The sequence below is a fragment of the Lithobates pipiens genome, unplaced genomic scaffold, assembly GCF_037356315.1.
Source record: "Lithobates pipiens isolate NorthernLeopardFrog02 unplaced genomic scaffold, aLitPip1_a1.2 Scaffold_27, whole genome shotgun sequence".
Lineage (NCBI taxonomy): Eukaryota > Metazoa > Chordata > Amphibia > Anura > Ranidae > Lithobates > Lithobates pipiens.
Genome location: NW_027507788.1, coordinates 135,127,350 through 135,143,620, shown reverse-complemented (window position 1 = coordinate 135,143,620; position 16,271 = coordinate 135,127,350). Strand labels below are relative to the sequence as shown.

Below are 16,271 nucleotides of genomic sequence, written 5' to 3'. Positions count from 1 at the left end.
GAAACTCCTTTTCTGGCAACAAGCCAAACAATAAGTCTTCATGTACGCGGGACGTTGTTCAGCCTCCCCTGAATGATTTAACTTGGCAGCTAGAAACCGGTGTCTAAAGACGGTTGTTTAGCTGCGTTTACATGCTGCATTTACATGCCGCATTTAGTCAAATTTAGCCACTTTTTTTTTGTTAAAATGAAAAACGTCTGTAAACGAAACACTGCTAAATGCGATTTACCATGTTTATCAGCATTTACAAGCTGTTACAAGCATTTGGCATTTCAAATGCCTCTGAACATCCGTCTGAACCCATTTTTTTTGTGTTCCAAAAAAAGCTTCTAAACTCAACTGGCTAGAAACGAGCCTGTGTACATGTACTGATAAGAAAACAGAGGAGAGTTCAGGAGCAGCTGGAAAAAATGCCCAACTGCTCCTAAATGTCCGTTTACCAGCAGCAGTATACATGAGGCCTAATAGTAATATTTTCTTTTCACATTTTCCTATGTACATGGGTGTGCTTTTCAGTGTCTTAACCACTTGCCACCCAGCCGTCGTCGGCACAATTCCGCGAAGGTTTGTAGCTGTATGTCAGTTACTTTAAGCAGCATAGCAGGCGCGCACATGCCCCTGCTTGCTGCATTGCTGGGGTGCTGATGCACGTGGCCAGCGGTCGCGATGACCACTGGCCGTACAAGAGATCGCCGGAACGAGAGGGATAACAGGGACGTTTGTGTGTGTGTAAACAAACAAATCTCTGTTCTGTAAGGTGAGGCAGTGTCAAGGAAATAGGCATATCCCTGTGCGCAATAGTGCAGGGATGGTGAATCAGCACAGGCGCCGTGACCAGGCGAACGCGCGTGAGCAACGGCTCACGCCCGCCGTAATCAGTGCACCACTGCCTATTTAAACCCACTGCTCACAACCACGCATTGCTGGTTTATCTTCAGCTTATCCTGTGTTCCTGTATTATCTGCTGATATGATCTCCTGTGAACCGACCAAGCTTGTCCTGACCTGCTCTTCCTGATCCTCTGGCTTTGACCCCTTGGTTTGCATCTGACTTCCTCCTGCTTGCTCCCTGCATCTGACCCCAGCCTGGCTATTGGACTCTTACTTGGGCTCTCTGTCTCCTGGAACTTCCAAGCACGCCTGTCTCCAGCAACCAGGCACCCGTGCTTCTGTGGGCACCACACCTGCTGTTTCACCTTCAGTGGTGTGCTGCACGCAGCAGCAAGGGGAGCCCTCCCAGCATCTCGACCTCCTACCCAGTTCCTGATAGGCAGAGCATGAGTTCCTAATATCTAGAACCGCAATCTGTCGTCTCCTATATTCAGTCCCCTCCCCCTACAGTTAGAACACACAGTCAGGAAACACAGTTAACCCTTTGATTGCCTCCTAGTGTTAACCTCTTCCCTGCCAGTGACATTTACACAGTAATCAGCACATTTTTATAGCACTGATCACTGTATAATTGTCAATGGTTTCAAAAATGTGTCAAAAGTGTCCGATGTGTCCGCCATAATGTTGCAGTCCCGATAAACATCGCAGATCACCGCCATTACTAGTAAAAAATAATAATAATGATAAAAATGCCATAAATCTATCCCCTATTTTGTAGACGCTATAACTTTTGCACAAACCAATCAATATATGCTTATTGCGTTTTTTATTACCAAAAATATGTAGAAGAATACATATCGGCCTTTTAAAAAAAATAAATAAATGGGGATATTTATTAAAGCACAAAAAGTACAAAATATTGTGTTATTTTCAAAATTGTCGCTATTTTTTTGTTTATAGCGCAAAAAATAAAAACCGCAGAGATGATCAAATACCACCAAAAGAAAGCTCTATTTGTGGGTAAAAAAGGACGTCAATGTTGTTTGGGTACATCGTCACACACGACCGTGCAATTGTTGGTTAAAGTGACACAGTGCTGTATCGTAAAAAATGGCCTGGTCATTAAGCAGACAAATCTTCCGGGGGTGAAGTGGTTAAAGGACAACTCAGACCAAAAAAAATGGTAGAGGTGTTTAGATCTCCAAATAAAACCTACTGCAAATTTTGTCTCTGGGAACGCCACTAAGTTAATCTCTATACCAGCAAGAATAATTTGTTGTCTGAGCTTTCTTGCTGTTAAAGGCACCCTTTCAAATCTTCACATCTATGTGCATTTTGGTGCTTTTACTATTAATCAATGGAAACACATCACAGCTTGGCAACGTGACTTGATGCACAGAACCATGCATAATTAATAATGCAATGGGGGTTATTTACTAAAGGCAACTCCACTTTGCACTACAAGTGCAAACTACAAGTGCACTTAAAATTGCACTGAAAGTGCACTTGGAAGTGCAGTCACTGTAGATCAGAGGGGACATGCAAGGAAAATAAAAAAACAAGATTTTAGCTTGCACGTAAATTGGATAATAAAATCAGCAGAGCTTCCCCTCATTTCAGATCTACCACTCAGATTTACAGCGCCTGCACTTCCAAGTGCACTTTCAGTGCAATTTCAAGTGCACTTTGCACTTGTAGTTTGCACTTGTAGTGCAAAGTGTATTTGCCTTTCGTAAATAACCCCCATTGAGTTTTGCACATCAGCACATTATGATGACTAGCTATTGTACATCATGACACAGGCTGTTTATGCCTTATAACACACAATATAACACACACTAACATGCACTTTGATGCATTTCAATTTATTTTTACACAGGGACCACTGTCTGTGATCTTTCGGCAGAACCAGGACCAGGCTGTCCAATGAATGAACCCAATGATCTCACTCAGTACAATGTCAATGCTGGCAAAGAAGGAAGAACAGATGCACTCAAGGTATTTAGATCAAGAAAGTTAAGATGCATCTTGGACGCTTAAGGTCCACATTTATTTAAACATGTCAACGCTAAGGGTTAAATAAGCCCAAGAATCTGGAAATAATTCTAAGATGGGAATATAACTGTAAATATAAAATACAAATCATGGAAATTTCATAAAAAAACATTACTAGGTTTCTTTGATTAAAAAAAATACCACAGATGTAACAATGTGCTACAGATGGCTTAGGACTGAAAAGACTGCTCAGTCTACTACAGGTGAGTAAAGAAATGTCCCACAGGGGTGTCCAGCTCAATAGCCAAGATGCCAAAAAATTACAGAACAGTCATTACTGCATTCCTAAATCCTCGTACACACGATCAGATTTTCCACAGACAAAACGTCACACTTTTGTCCAAAGGGTGTTGGCCAGGAACTTGTCTTGCATACAAATGGCACACAATTGTTGGCCAACAAACCCGTACATAGTGACGTACTACGTGGCTTTTCCGCACTTTAGCACCACCCTTTAAGCACCTTCCGCTAATGTTGTGTTTGGTGAGCATTGATTCTGAGCATGCGTGTTTGTACTTTGGACTTTTGTCCGACAGAACGGTGTCCGCAGAAAATTTATAAGCCTACCATCCAACATTTGCCCTTAGAAAATCAGACAAGAATTGTCAGATGGAGCATATAAACGGTTGGATTTTAGGCCAACAGTCGGTCAACACACAATTCCTGTCCGAAAATCCAATCGTGTGTACGAGGCTTTAGAAATATTATTGGACTGATCTTATAATCAAATAAAACACCATAATCATCTGGTTTCTACACAAGGGGTCTAGGCTACACTAGCAATTTTTAATCACTTGCACGACCATCTCATTTTCAGAACAGTCCTCTGGCCCAGATGTTCAACACATTGGACAATAAATAGTCCTTATTTTAGCTTTAGCTATAAAAAGAGAAGTATGGCTAAAGCTCTTTTGGCCATACATCTCATGTGGATGTGCTCTCCTGTGAACCAAAAGTCACAAACTTGCTGCACACTCTGTATATATCCCAACAATAATGTTGGGATCCACCCAAGTGCCTTACAGGCAACTGGCTCTGCCTCTCAGAATGCCGCTGAGAGCCTGCACCCAGCCGTTCGCACCCTTCTTCTGCTTGGCGTTCCAGTGAGCACTGGAGGAGCAGAGCACCAAGCTTTCTGCTCAGAGTGGACCCAAGAACTGAGCAATCAGTAGGCATGTGATCGCTCAGTTCTTGGGTTTAGAGCCTGCAGGGGACAGCTTGCAGCATCACTCTAATGCTGCAGCATGAAGGTATGTATGTTTGTTTTTTTATGTTCCCACACACAGCTAGCTATACACTGATTGAAATTATGCCGGTTCAGTAGAGTTTGGTTGATTGGCTGCAGTTGCTGATCAGTGTATTCTGCCATTAGTGGGTGCAGCTATCAAAACAAAAAATGTCATGATGTGGGGAGGATTTCCTCCATTCATCTTGTCTGTGTGAACAGTGTATGGAAAAAAGTTATTACATGCTAATTCACTAATCCACAGCAAGATATCAACTTGCTGGATCTGATTTCAGGAGAGGAGATTCTAATTAGGTGCTGCACTGAAGAATTTGCATGTAAAGTGTAGTGTGTTTGCAGTAAGCATGTACAGTGCTTTGAAAAAGTATTCACACCCCTTGAAAATGTATTTTATTGGGATTTTATGTGATAGACCAACACAAAGTGGCACATAACTGTTAAGTGGAAGGAAAATGATAAATGGTTTTCAAAATATTTTACAAATAAGTTTTTGAAAAGTGTGGCGTGCATTTGTATTCAGCCCCCTTTAATCCGATACCCCTAACTAAAATCTAGTGAAACCAATTACCTTCAGAAGTCACCTTATTAGTAAATAGAGTCCACCTGTGTGTATTTTAATCTCAGTATAAATACAGCTGTTCTGCAAAGCCCTCAGAGGTTTGTTAGAGAACCTTAGTGAACAAACGGCATCATGAAGGCCAAGGAACACACCAGACAGGTCAGGGATAAAGCTGTGGAGAAGTTTAGAAGGGATAGGTTATAAAAAAATATCCTAAGCTTTGAACATCTAACAGAGCACTGTTCAATCCTTCAACCAAAAATGGAAAGAGTATGACACAACTGCAAGCCTACCAAGACATGGCCGTCCACATAAACTGACAGGCTGGGCATTCATCAGAGAAGTAGCCAAGAGGCCCATGATAATTCTGGAGGAGCTGCTGAGATCCACAGAAAGAAAAAAAGCCATAAGAAGTGTTGTTTGCAGCCATGTGGGGGACAAAGCAAACAAGTGGAAGAAGGTGCTTTGGTCAGATGAGACCAAAATTAAACTTTTTGGCCTAAAAGCAAAACGCTATGTAAGGTGAAAAACTAACATTGCACATCACCCTGAACACATCATACACACCGTGAAACATGGTGGTGGCAGCATCACGTTGCGGGATGCTTTTCTTCAGCAGGGACAGGGAAGCTGGTCAGAGTTGATGGAGCCAAATACAGGGCAATCTTAGAAGAAAACCTGTTAGAGTCTGCAAAAGACTTGAGCCTGAGGTGGAGGTTCACCTTCCAGCAGGACAACAACACTAAACATACAGCCAGAGCTACAATGGAATGGTTTAGATCAAAGCATATACATGTGTTAGAATGGCCCAGTGAAAGTCCAGACCTAAATCCAATTGAGAATCTGTGGCAAGACTTGAAAATTGATGATCACAGACGCTCTCCATCCAATCTGACAGAGCTTGAGCTATTTTGCAAAGAAGAATGGGCAAACATGTCACTCTCTAGATGTGCAAAGCTTGTAGAGACATCCCCAAAAAGACTTGCAGCTGTAATTGCAGTGAAAGGGGGTTCTACAAAGTATTGACTCAGAGGGGGCTGAATACAAATGCACGTCACACTTTTCAGATATTTGTAAAATATTTTGAAAACCATTTATCATTTTCCTTCTACTTTACAATGATGTGATACTCTGTGGGTCTATCACCTAAAATTCCAATAAAATACATTTACATTTTTGGTTGTAACATGACAAAATGTGGAAAATTTAGAGGGGTATGAATATGTTTTCAAGGCGCTGTATTTTATGGTATTATACGAGTGTTTACCTTAAAGTGGAATTCCGGCTGAAATATGACTTTTAAGATAAAAATACCCCCAGAATACTCATGCCTCGTCCAATGTAACAAAGGTAAACTATGCCCAGTTATCTATCTGTGCAGAATTGTTTTCTTACTTTGTGATAATTCTACACAGCGCCACCATCTCCAGTGTAGGCATATGAAGCCACAGTGTCCTTCTTCCTAGATTCCGTGCATGCTGGCTACCCAGCATTTACCTGCCGATCTTGCGTATGTGCAGTGCGGTGCAATTTTGGTCAGCTTGCCAAAGTATGCCAAGCTGACTGAGATTTTCCATAGACGTCAATGTTAAATGTTACTGGAGCCATGCAATGCCAAGCTGGCCAAGAATTTCCATAGACGCCATGCCAAGCTGACCAAGATCTCCAAGGAGCCAATGCAAAACTGGAAATGACGTCTGCGGCCCCCTAGAGGAGGAAGTGAAATTAGATATAAGCATAAATCAGGTAAGTGAACAGAAAAAATTATAATTTTCCAACTCATTTTAAGGATGCACATTAGCGCTGCATGGTGAGGAGTGAAAAATGTGGGTGGAACTCCGCTTTAAAGAAACTTTTATTTGACTTGTAACTGACATCACTTTTGTAAATAAGCCACTAAAGAAAACCTCCCTACCTAACAACTACTGAGATATCAGCCTCATAGGGAGTGCATTGTTTTCAAGGCTCATATACTGTACTTGTATTGTGAGGAGAATGAGAAAAAAAATTATTCTCTATGGAGTTGGTTCACATCTCCACTGTTAGTCACTTAAAATTAAATACCTGAAGCTCAAAAAAGTTCTGGAGCTTTTTCTGGAGCTCAAATCGGGCAGATTGATGCATTTTTAAAGCGTTTTTTCTTCTTCATAGAAATGCATGGAAACTAGCGTATTTTTTTTTAGCATTGTAGTGCATTTTGTCACAAGTTTTTGAGTGTTTTTCTGCTCAAATGCAATAATTACATGAAAATAAATAATAAATAAATACATAATAAATAAAATAAATAATAAAAAAACAAAAAGCAAACTAACTCTAACCCTTAACCCTAATATTCACCACTAAACCCTAACCTTAACATTAATATTAACCCCTAACCCTAATCCTAAACCCTAACCCTAATATTAACCCCTAACACTAATATGAACCCCTAATCCTAAACCCTAACACTAATATTAAAGAGGAAGTAAACCTTGATGTATACTTTGCACCTATAGGTAAGCCTATAATAAGGCTTACCTATAGGTACTGTAAATATCTTCTAAACATGTGGCGTTTATAAGATATTTACTGTATACTGCGCCGATGATGACATCGGCCCATACGCTCTGAAGAAATGGCTGCCTGTGCCGTTTCATCAGAAGCATGTGCCGTGACCGGCGGCTCCCGAGCGCATGCATGGGAGTGACGTCACGCAGCTCCGGCCAGTCACACAGCCGGAGTCCACAAACCCGGAAAGAATACAGGTGAGGATGGATGCGGGGACGAAGTGGGCTTCATTTGCAGGTAAATGTCACACAATGTGCTAGTATGCGATTTATACTAGCACATTATGCCGAACCTTAATCCCTAAACTAACAACATAAATAAGTAAATACATAAATAAACAAATAAACCCCTTACCCTAACATTTAAACCCTAACCATAAATGCCTTACAAAAAAGTAAAAAAAAAAAATATTTAACCTCAAATCACATTCCTTTGCTCTGTTAAACATTATAAAGGGCAGGGATGGTGCTGTGATGACATGCCACAACACTAGACTGTAATATGCCTTTCGAACTACACTAACTTTTGCACTGTCTAATATCCAAATGTATGAAAATAGAAAAGCGTTCTTTTTTCTTCACGCTGAAGCGCCATTCTCTGTGCTTTTTATGGTGTTGTTCCTATGCTGATTTGTATCTGTTGCTCTTTACTTTAATAAATACAATTTAAATTAAAAAAAGTAAAAGAAAAAATAAATAAATAGTAAACACAAGCAGATGAAAAAGCTGAAAAACATAGCAACAAATGATGAAACATTTTGATATTTTTCTCTTATGGCTAATTAAAACACCAAACTTCAAAAACGCTTTAAAAACTCTTTATACAAATATTCAAAAAAACGCAGCAAAAAAAAAAAAAACATTTAAAAACGCGCCGCTGAGGTGTGAATGTTTTAGTGAGTTGTGACTAAAAAGAAGAGCAATGGGGAGAATATCAATGTAGATATTGCAATTAGAAATGACACAGCTCTGGAAATACATATGCCTGCTAAACTTATAAACAACATTATCTTTCACGAGGACAATACTCACTTCCTGTGATGCTGACAAGTAGCTGGATGACTAAGCTGATGCACTAGCAAGAAGCTGACATTAAATGTTATAAGCATATTCTATATCTGCTAATCTCTGTACCCCGTCTACCCCAATATTGGCCAAACCTCCACTCTCTATACAAGGAACACATTATATATACTATAATATAAAAAAAAAAAAACATACTCAAGAAGGACCTGTAAAATTTAGTGTCTATAGAAATAGGCAGTAAACACACCATGGGCAATACCATCCACATCTAATATGATCCAAAGGAAATATACTGCATTTCTGTATTAAGATACAATATGGCAAAATGCCCACATGATCTAAGAGCCCACGCATCCTTCAAAGAGGCAGTCTAACCATCAAACACTAATACCTCTTCACATGGGTCTCTTGAGCTTTTTGATGAGTGCAGTTTTGTGAAAACTCTATAATTTTGAGTCTCCCAAATTGGAGCACATATAATAGCAGTTGGATAGATTAAGGGCGGGTGTGCCTGGAGGGAGCCCACCCCACCTTAAAGGTATAGGGAAGCACAGGACACCAAGCAAGAGCACAATGGCAGCTGAGGTATCCCGTGTGTACCCGCACCAATTCACAAACTTTCAGTGAGTCAACCAACTCCTCGTGATGAGGAGCAGTAAGCTACAACCATTGTATAGCACTTTAAAGCAGGAAGCAAAGCCTGCATCTGTAATATACACAAATACTATCTGTTAGCCCTTGTACACACGGTCGGACATTCCGACAACAAAATCCGTCTGATTTTTTCCGATGGATTTTGTCCGAAACTGGTGTTGCATACACACGGTCAGCTATGATGATGTTCGTTCATTACAACGGGACTACATTCAGGCTAGTAGCCAATAGCTTTGGTCTCATAATTTGATCTGAGCATGCGTGGCACTTTGTCCGATCGGAATTCTCTACAAACGATTGGACAAAGTCCCGATCGGATCATGTTGTTGGAAAATTTTATATCCAGCTCTCAAAATTTGTTGGTCAGACATTCCGACGGAAAAAGTCCGATGGAGCCCACACACGGTCGGATTATCTGACAACACCGTCCGATCGGACATTTTCCGTAAAAATTTCAGACCGTGTGTACAAGGGCTTAGAGGTATTAAAGTATATATCAATTCGTTTTACCATCAGGCATTTACCAACCATCTGAGGATAAATCCAAGAGCTCAAAGTTCTTAGCATGCTTTAAAAGATCTTTACAGTTTTTTTTTCATTTGAACAATATCCCTAAGGCTGCAGTACAGCAGTTCAAAAGGAAGTACCCATATGTGTGTTGAAGACAATGATGTCAAATTTTGGGTTCAATTCCTACTGAAGACAACTGCAAGATAAACACTGCAAAACCACATAATAAAAAACAGATACCCTGTGTAAAAATAGCTTAATATTTAGACTGCCAAGAGAGATTTTTCACTGTTTGCAGTCTGTCCTCCGCTTCCCGCGCCAGACCTTCAGAAAGCTTTGTTCCTCTGTAGATACTTAAGTACCTGATCTCAAGACCAATGCCTCCCACTCTTTACCAGTTGTATATCACAATCATGACCTTGATATCAAAAAAGAGATCCTGACCTCTGACTCCACAAAATACAATTAAAAAAAAGTTCATTTGGCCATATGCTTGTAGGTTTTGACTAAATGAAACAAACAAAAAAGACAGATCCCCCCCATCCATACTATAAAGTGGAGTTCGGCAACCTGTCAATTGCGATCTACCGGTCGACAGTAGGCATGTCACTGATAGATCACGATCTCATCCGTGCCATGCTAACCCACAACTGGCAGACCTGCGCACAAGGGCGGACTGACAACTCATGGGGCACCCGGGCAATGGGAGATTATTGGGCCCCCAAGAAATCAGAGATTATGGGGCCACACAGTATACAATCACACAGTATACACATACATGTACACACAGTATACACAGACATGTTTCTATTGGCTGAGAAGGTACTGGAGAGGTGGTGCAGCTATAATCTTGGGATTTTTAGACGAAAAGGATGTCGGTAAAGGACATTTCAGTGAAAGATGTAAAATAAACACAGATTTTTACATACTGTCCCTGGTTTTACTGAGGCTGGCAACCCTGATGGGGCCCCCCTAGTGGCCCGGGGCCCTTGGGCAGTGCCAGAGTGGCTGAATGGTCAGTCCACCCCTGCCTGCGCAGGAAAGTTGTGAGCTGTCAGGAAACTATCAAAAGCCAAGCTAAGGCATTCCCGCCCTGCAGCACACCCTTTGCTTACGTGCGGCTGTTTAAAGTTGAAGTTTAATCTGCTTATATTTTCCCTTGCCCTGCTCCCCTTCTCCTCCATCATCAGCATGGTAATGACATTTTAAAATAAAACCTTCTAATTGTATTGCATATCTTATTTTAGACCCAGTGATGTTATTACTGGGCCTTTGTACTTTTTTTATGCAATGAAGGCAAGTCATAACTTGGGAGAGGCCAACAGGGTGCTATACCTGGATTCCTGAAAAAATCCAATTACCCTGACTCAGTATTCTTTTCAAAAGACCTCAGCCCTGCTGCAAGAATTGGACAGTGTTGGCAGCAGTTATGCAAATATTAAAATGCCTTGACAATCTCATATCAGTCTGCAGAACTGAGAGTTTATTTGCAAATAGACCACCCTTGGCAATGCCAACATGTAATGCTGAGTAGGGATGAGGTTCAGGTTCAACATAACCATCGTTTCCCGTAGATTCTTGTGTGTTCGCAGACCCAGCAAATTATTGCAAGAAGTAATAATTTACTTATAATATAATATAATAATATCCTTCCTGGACTGAAGTAACTGCCTGCCTGTATCTGAGGTATGGTCAGACAGCTATGCTGACAGTTTACAGAGGAGCCTGACGTGATCTGCCGATCATCATGGGAGCAATGCTTTACAGGCTCCTAAGACAGAAAAATAGTAAATGCAAATTTTTTACCTACAAAAAAAATGTGCATTATTTATAGCCTTACATGGGAAAGTAAGTTAAAATAATTGTGGGACAACCCAGGCCATAAACTGGGAGGAAGAGGGCTGTTTTCACCAGTTCTTCACCATGTGTGATTCAGTAAGCACTTTTCTCCCCATATAATAACCCTAGCTGTCCAGAGTCTATCCTAATGCTATAATCACTTAGAAAGAGGAAGATGAGGAAGGGGGAGACTAGTGCTCAAAGGAGTTGAACGATGGGGAGGTAGAGGTACAGGCAGAAGAGGAGGAGGAGAACAGGAAGGAAGAGGTCACATTATGTAGTCTAGCCATCTACCACCCCCAATGTGGCAGCACTGCTATCTCTCCTTTTAGACTTTTCTTGGATGGCCTTGATTCGAGGAAGGGCTTTACAAGTAAAAACAAGTATAAATTTAAATAAAAAAGGTATACATAATAAAATATGTAAAACAAATTGTATAAGGGCTGGGAACATGTTACTGTGGGGCTACACAAGCCAGAAAATTATAGTCAGAAATGATAAATATATAAATGGGAAGGAGTTAAAGTGAACATTTCTTGAGTGATTACATCAAAACCTTTCTGCAGCAGATCTTTGCCAGATTTGATTCAGGGGTATGTAAGTCCCTTCTACCACTGTAGCACAAGCGCTGCAGCTATTCTCTTCCCGTACCGAGCAGTGGTCCCCAACCTCAATCTTCAACTACCCCAAAAGGTCATGCTTTCAGGATTTCAAGCACCTTGCACAAGTGCTTTAAATCATTGTAAATGTCCTGGTATTTATGACAGCCAATTTATCACAGGGACATTTCTATAACATGGCCTGTTGGGAGTACTTGAGAACTGAGGTTGGGAACCGCTGCTCTAGAGCCTGAGAGCATCATGCCCCTGTATAGCCAATGGGAAATGTCCCTGAACCCAGGCAGCACCCAAAGCAGGACCACTCTGAAGTAAGATAAGACACTTGAGACCTCGCATGACACATGACCACTGATTAAGTAAGTAAAAAGGCACTGTAATGCCACGTACGTCAGATTTTTGGACAGCAAAGGTCCGATGGAGCCCACACACGATCGAATTGTCTGACGGATTCGCTCTGTCGGACCTGTGCTGTCGAAAAGTCCGGTCGTGTATACCTGGCATTGGGTATTTTTTTTTAAACCCAGTGATTAGTTAAAATAGGGTGGGGGTTAAAGTAACCCAAACTTCCCCAAAAATCACCTATAGGGTGTTTTGTTGTGGTCTTGTAAAGCAACTCCACAAAATAACAAATATACTAAGGAAAAACATAAATTCAAAGAAGTGAAATAAACAAAATTATCCCAATACATCCCTTCCTAAACAAAGCCTTTTTTTCCAAGCAATTTTTGCTTAAGCATCTTAATAAGTGAAAACAAGAGTTTCTGTTTTTAAACAAGACCACTCTGCTACTTCCTACAACAACAGATACTGGATATTACAGCTGAAAGGTTCTAAACTCTAAAGGAAAATTCCTCACCCATAATGCAAAAGGAAATACACCTGTATATGTTGCTAAGCAACATGACGTAAAGGCAAAGGGTGGCACTGAAAAGGTCGGTGCTGAATCTTGGCCTTCAAGGAGGCAAAAGTGTTGGCTATAATTAGTAATCAACATTCTAAAACCATAGTCTGACTTAAGTTAGACCTAAAAGTTCTTTAACGGTGGAGTTCTACAAAGAAATATTTACACTGTGTGGAAAAGAGGCACGTGGCTGTACGTACAAATGTTTCGGATGTGGTTTCCGAAGGTCTCTGGAGTCCATCAGACTTGGTGAAAACAGCATGTATGTTTCACATTATCCTCCCTCCTGTGATATTAAGAAACCGATACACGCTTGCTCACAGACTCGGAAGAGATCACATTGCTTTCATCCACACCAGCTTGGGCTCCAGCCAAGAAACTGAGCACGTTCCTCCGGCACAGATCAAATAGACTTCTGTAATTTCACCTCCGGCTCAGGTTAATCCTCACACGGGGACAGAAGAGCACATCGGAACCCGCCCATCTCTATTCTGATGCTTATATGTCTGATAAGGGCCATGCCACCCAGCTGCTGCCTCGCTGACATGGAGCGGCTCCCTCCGGGGACAGGCTCCTCTTGTAGCTGGGCCTCCAGCTGTTTTTACTGGCACAGTGAGCTGAGTGCGAGCTGTCGTACCCATCATGGCTCAGTCCTTCTAAGTCAGGCAGTTCTGTCTGTCATTTGCTCGGCTCTTGCTGTGAATGTTAACTATTTGCTTACTCTGTAAGTTTATTTTATGTTCTAGCATGCAGGACCTCACATTCTGTCACAGTGCATGCTCTTGAGGATGTCAACATCATTTGATTATATAACAAAGTAGTGCCAAGAGCAACAATAATGTACAGAGTGAATAACCCCTAGGAATGAATCAGGATGAAAAAAATATCTAGTTGACCATACCACAGTAAACTAAAATATGATTGGTTGCTGGGGGTTTCTGCATTTTGCAGTCGTCCTTTAAAAAAAAAAATGTACAAAAGCAACCAAAGTTTCTTTTTTAAGGATAAGCAGATCTATAATAGGCGTATTCCTTAAAGTGGTATCAAAGTATTGTTTTTTTTGTTTAAAAGTAACAAACATGTTAACAGTGGTTTTGCACAGAGCAGCCCAGATCCACCTCTTCTGGGGTTCCCCTGCCAGTTCTCCTAGCCCCTCCCTCCTACCGAGTGCCCCTACATCAAGCAGCTTGCTATGGGGGCACCCGAGCCGAGCTGCTGCTCTGTCTGACTATTCAGGCTCTGTGTCCTCTCTCTCCTCATTGTCTCACTGACTTTGACATTGATTGGCTGGATAGAGATGGGCTCAGGTAAGTATAAGGGGGGCTGAAGGGGGCTGCTGTACAAAGAAGGTTTTTTATCTTAATGAATAGAATGCATAAAGATAGAAAACCTTCTGCCTTTAGAACCACTTTAAGTCACATGTTTCAAACACAAGGCCCAGAGGCCAAATCTGTCCCAGCAGGCCATTTCATGTGGCTCTCTCACCCAGGGCTTTATTCCAGGGAGGATGAGGGCTGTGGAAGGAGATATGTGCAGAGGTGGGGAATGCAAAGAGTGGTGCAGAGGTCAGAGCTGAGGAAGGGTGGAAGTGAAATTTTGACAGCTTGTGAAAGAGAGCTGAACCCTGCACACTTAGCATAGCACACGGGAAAAAGGGAAGTTTTTTTTAAAAATTTTTATTAAAGATTCATACTTACCTAGGTGGATGCAGCATCAGACCGATGCTGCATCTGTCCCCCGCCGTCTCTCTGCACTAAGAACCGAACCACGGAACATCGCCGATGGCTTTGTTTTCACAGATCCCCAAGAGGAGAGCTCCTGACTGTCAGTCAGCATCTCTCCTCTATGCTTCTCCACGTTCACTGGAACGCTGAGCTGTGGAGGGGCAGGAAGCGGCTGTCTCAGCAGCTCACTGAGCTGCTCAGACTGCCATCAATCAAGGCAGCTGGCGGATTCGGACTTGGGAAGTTGGGATGACATGCTGTCTGTGCTGATGGCAGTGACATCAGCGGAGAGCGGACTTCAGACCACTCTCCACTGAAAACGGGTCACAGGAGTGCAATTAGTTTTGCACTCTGGGTCACAGGAGTGCAAAACGAATTGCACTCCTGTGACCCAGAGGAGAAGCCCAGCCTAAAAAGCACAGGCTGGACTTCTCCTTTAATGCCTGCACTCTGTATGTAGCACACTCCTCAACCCTGCACTTTGTACACAGAACAGCTCTGAACTCATAGGTACTTGTACGTAGTGCACCCCTGAAACTGCACTCAGTGCATAGGGCACCCCTGAAATTGCACTCACTGCTTAGGGAACCTCTGAACTCTGTAGTCTATACATAGAGCATCCCTGAACTCCGTACATAATGCATTTCTGGTATTTATTGCCCTTTTAAGAACCTCTCACTGTTAGTGCAGTTTGGCCACACCCACCTTTCTATGCGATTTTGGAAGGGGCAAGGGCATGGTTGAGTTCCTGCACCTATTCTCTGAGAAAAAAAGCCCTGGACAAATTTATACAGTCTTACAGATACAACTGACCCTGTGAGGGCAACCATAATGCTGATGTGGCCCCCAATAAAATTGAGTTTGACACTTCTGCTTTAAGTATACCCACAGGACTAACAACTAGTATTTAGGATCATTCAGTATACAATAAACTGCTTACTGACTGGTTCCCTAAGAACTCAGGATCTGGTTGCTTTAACCACTTGCCGTCCGCGCCATAGCCGAATGATGGCCACAGCGCGGACCTGAATTTCCAGGAGGCCGTCCTCTGTGCACGCTCCCTGCGTGCTCCCTGCAGGGCGCACGCAGAGCGCACTGTGATCGCCGAGTCACTGAGACTTGGGTCCTGGCCCCTTACCATGTGATCATCTGTCAGCCAATGACAGCTGATCACATGATGTAAACAAAAGCTCAGTAATCTTTTTTTTTTTTCTCCTAACGCTGACAGCTAGCTCAACTGCAAGGGACATCGGTCCCGAAGAGGAAGAGGCAATTATGCCTCATCTGTGCCACCTGCCATTGCCACCTGACAATGCTCACAGTGCCCACCAATGTCACCTATCAATGCCCACGAGTGCCACCTATCAATGCCCACCAGTGGTGCCAATCAGTGCCACCTAGCAGTGCTGCCTATCAGTGTAACTGATCAGTGCCCATTATTGCCACCCATCAGTGCCCATCACTGCCAACCCATCAGTGCCACCCCATCAGCGTACATCAATGAAGGAGAAAAATTACCTGTTTTAACATTTTATAACAAAATATATAAAAAAAAAATTTTTTTTTTTTAATTCAGTCTTTTACATTTTTTTTAACAAAAAATAAAAATCGCAGAGGTGATCAAATACCACTAAAAGAAAGCTCTATTTGTGAGAAAAAAATGATAAAAATTTCATTTGGGTACAGTGTTGTATGACAGCACAATTGTCATTCAAAGTGAGTCATTGCTGAAAGCTGAAAATTGGTCTAGACAGGAGGGGG

General features: G+C 42.0%; 1 protein-coding gene across 3 annotated transcripts in view; it reads right to left on the bottom strand.

Moving 5' to 3' along the window:
* NTF4 (neurotrophin 4) overlaps positions 1 to 16,271 on the bottom strand; it is a 199,664-nt gene that overhangs the window by 18,866 nt on the left and 164,527 nt on the right. The window contains exon 1 of one of the 3 annotated variants that reach the window (XM_077457502.1): positions 12,987 to 13,418. The exons of the other annotated variants lie outside the window; for them this stretch is intronic. The gene's annotated coding sequence lies outside the window, so the exon portion shown is untranslated. Of the gene's footprint in view, positions 1 to 12,986; positions 13,419 to 16,271 lie in introns of those variants that run through there. 3 annotated transcript variants of the gene reach the window in all.